This window comes from Meles meles, chromosome 3, assembly GCF_922984935.1.
Source record: "Meles meles chromosome 3, mMelMel3.1 paternal haplotype, whole genome shotgun sequence".
NCBI classification, from domain to species: Eukaryota; Metazoa; Chordata; class Mammalia; order Carnivora; family Mustelidae; genus Meles; species Meles meles.
In genome coordinates, this window is record NC_060068.1 from 55909051 (window position 1) to 55912649 (window position 3599).

Genomic DNA, 3599 nt, shown 5'->3' on the forward strand with positions numbered 1-3599 from the left:
AGGATAATCAAAGGACCTGGATAATGGTACATAAGCTAAATAATTGCCTTCTGGCATAACTGAGATTGGTTTTGCTCAGCCTGAATCCTGCGGTCAAATCATCTCCCTAGGATACAAGGCGAATGACAAGAGACCCAAATGAAATAGTAAATGTCCTACATTTTAATTATTTCTTTACCAACCTTGATCAAGCCACAACCAGGTTCTCACCACACACCTTGTTCCCCAGGACTGATTTCCATATGCTTTTTACCTTTTAGGAACAGTTTGAGTTTGTCTTTGGACATGAAAACATCTACCATCCTTCAGTGAATTAGCAAGTGTATCCAGCAGGTTATCATTAATATCCAAATAAAGATTCCAAAAGCAAATTCCTGGGAGTATTATCATTACTCTCAAGTACTACAGGTACTTCTATTACTTATTTATAACTCCTTTAAAATTAGAAAGATGTCCAAATCAGATTATCTTGCAATATCTCCTCATACACAGATAAAGAAACAATTAAGAAGGTAAATATTATTTCAAATCACAACTAATACATTTATCCTTTAGATAAAACCTGAAGCTACCCTAATGGATTCAGAGAGCACTTTGCTAGTGTCGCTTACCCAGCCATGGAATAAAAAAATACTATATTGCTAAGGGTTCCTTTAAATTTTTGTCTTCCTAAGAAAGGAGTTATCCAGATATATGGGTTTAAAGATTTAAACATAATAGCATTTGAATTTAAATGATTCCCCTTCATCTTGATTTTATATTCTCATATAATTCAATATATAGCCAACATCCAAATTCCTGCAAGTGATGGTGAGGAAATGAGGGTAGACTAGGATACCTACTTTCAACTTCTACAAGACCTCAAATTTCCATCAACTTAACTTAGTAGTTCTAAATGCAAATCCAAATTTCCTATCTTTTAGAAATCCCACATTGCCTGATTATGGAAAGCTTGAGTCCTGACAAAATCCCTTATTTAAAAAAATGATTTTCTTCACAATTCATTGACTCATATATATTGTCAAATAGCAGTGACATTTTGCCATGCCTAGCATAACATAGGCATTTAATACTGAACAATAATGTACTTTGTTGTTCTTTCTGTATACTTTTCCAAGAGCATGCTCTCACTTGATTTTGTGATGAAGCAGAGGAAATTGTTTCTATGTTTTTCTCTTCTATTTCTATTTTGTCATGTATGAATTATCCTAAACCAGATGACAGTAGGACATCTTTTAAATATAAAAATTATGCAGTGAATTCTGATATTGCTCTTGTCACACTGGAGCTGAACTGCATTCTGGCAACTACGTTGTTATTTGGAGACTGGAGTTTGATCATTAGAACTCAAGTTGGGCAATCAGTGCCTGAAAATCTCTGGAATCCTCCAAAACTCTCTTTATTTTTTTTTTTTTTTTTTTTTTTTTTCCCCTTTTATTAATTTTTTCAGCGTAACAGTATTCATTCTTTTTGCACAACACCCAGTGCTCCATGCAAAACGTGCCCTCCCCATCACCCACCACCTGTTCCCCCAACCTCCCACCCCTGACCCTTCAAAACCCTCAGGTTGTTTTTCAGAGTCCATAGTCTCTTATGGTTCGCCTCCCCTCCCCAATGTCCATAGCCCGCTCCCCCTCTCCCAATCCCACCTCCCCCCAGCAACCCCCAGTTTGTTTTGTGAGATTAAGAGTCATTTATGGTTTGTCTCCCTCCCAATCCCATCTTGTTTCATTTATTCTTCTCCTATCCCCCTCCCCCCCCATGTTGCTTCTCCATGTCCTCATATCAGGGAGATCATATGATAGTTGTCTTTCTCCGATTGACTTATTTCACTAAGCATGATACGCTCTAGTTCCATCCACGTCGTCGCAAATGGCAAGATTTCATTTCTTTTGATGGCTGCATAGTATTCCATTGTGTATATATACCACATCTTCTTGATCCATTCATCTGTTGATGGACATCTAGGTTCTTTCCATAGTCTGGCTATTGTAGACATTGCTGCTATAAACATTCGGGTACACGTGCCCCTTCGGATCACTATGTTAGTATCTTTAGGGTAAATACCCAGTAGTGCAATTGCTGGGTCATAGGGTAGTTCTATTTTCAACATTTTGAGGAACCTCCATGCTGTTTTCCAGAGTGGTTGGACCAGCTTGCATTCCCACCAACAGTGGAGGAGGGTTCCCCTTTCTCCACATCCTCTCCAGCATCTGTCATTTCCTGACTTGTTAATTTTAGCCATTCTGACTGGTGTGAGGTGATATCTCATTGTGGTTTTGATTTGTATTTCCCTGATGCCGAGTGACGTGGAGCACTTTTTCATGTGTCTGTTGGCCATCTGGATGTCTTCTTTGCAGAAATGTCTGTTCATGTCCTCTGCCCATTTCTTGATTGGATTGTTTGTTCTTTGGATGTTGAGTTTGCTAAGTTCCTTATAGATTTTGGATACTAGCCCTTTATCTGATATGTCGTTTGCAAATATCTTCTCCCATTCTGTCAGCTGTCTTTTGGTTTTGTTAACTGTTTCCTTTGCTGTGCAAAAGCTTTTGATCTTGATGAAATCCCAATAGTTCATTTTTGCCCTTGCTTCCCTTGCCTTTGCCGTTGTTCCTAGGAAGATGTTGCTGCGGCTGAGGTCGAAGAGGTTGCTGCCTGCGTTCTCCTCAAGGATTTTGATGGATTCCTTTCTCACATTGAGGTCCTTCATCCATTTGGAGTCTATTTTCGTGTGTGGTGTAAGGAAGTGGTCCAATTTCATTTTTCTGCATGTGGCTGTCCAATTTTCCCAGCACCATTTATTGAAGAGGCTGTCTTTTTTCCATTGGACATTCTTTCCTGCTTTGTCGAAGATTAGTTGACCATAGAGTTGAGGGTCGATTTCTGGGCTCTCTATTCTGTTCCACTGGTCTATGTGTCTGTTTTTGTGCCAGTACCATGCTGTCTTGATGATGACAGCTTTGTAATAGAGCTTGAAGTCCGGAATTGTGATGCCACCAACTTTGGCTTTGTTCTTCAATATTCCTTTGGCTATTCGAGGTCTTTTCTGGTTCCATATAAATTTGAGGATTATTTGTTCCATTTCTTTGAAAAAAATGGATGGTATTTTGATAGGGATTGCATTAAATGTGTAGATTGCTTTAGGTAGCATAGACATTTTCACAATATTTATTCTTCCAATCCAGGAGCATGGAAAAATTCTCGCCAAAATACTAGCCAATAGGATTCAACAGTACATTAAAAGGATTATTCACCACGATCAAGTGGGATTTATTCCAGGGCTGCAGGGTTGGTTCAACATCCGCAAATCAATCAATGTGATAGAACACATTAATAAAAGAAAGAACAAGAACCATATGATACTCTCAATAGATGCTGAAAAAGCATTTGACAAAGTACAGCATCCCTTCCTGATCAAAACTCTTCAAAGTGTAGGGATAGAGGGCACATACCTCAATATTATCAAAGCCATCTATGAAAAACCCACTGCAAATATCATTCTCAATGGAGAAAAACTGAAAGCTTTTCCATTAAGGTCAGGAACACGGCAGGGATGTCCATTATCACCACTGCTATTCAACATAGTATTAGAAGTCCTA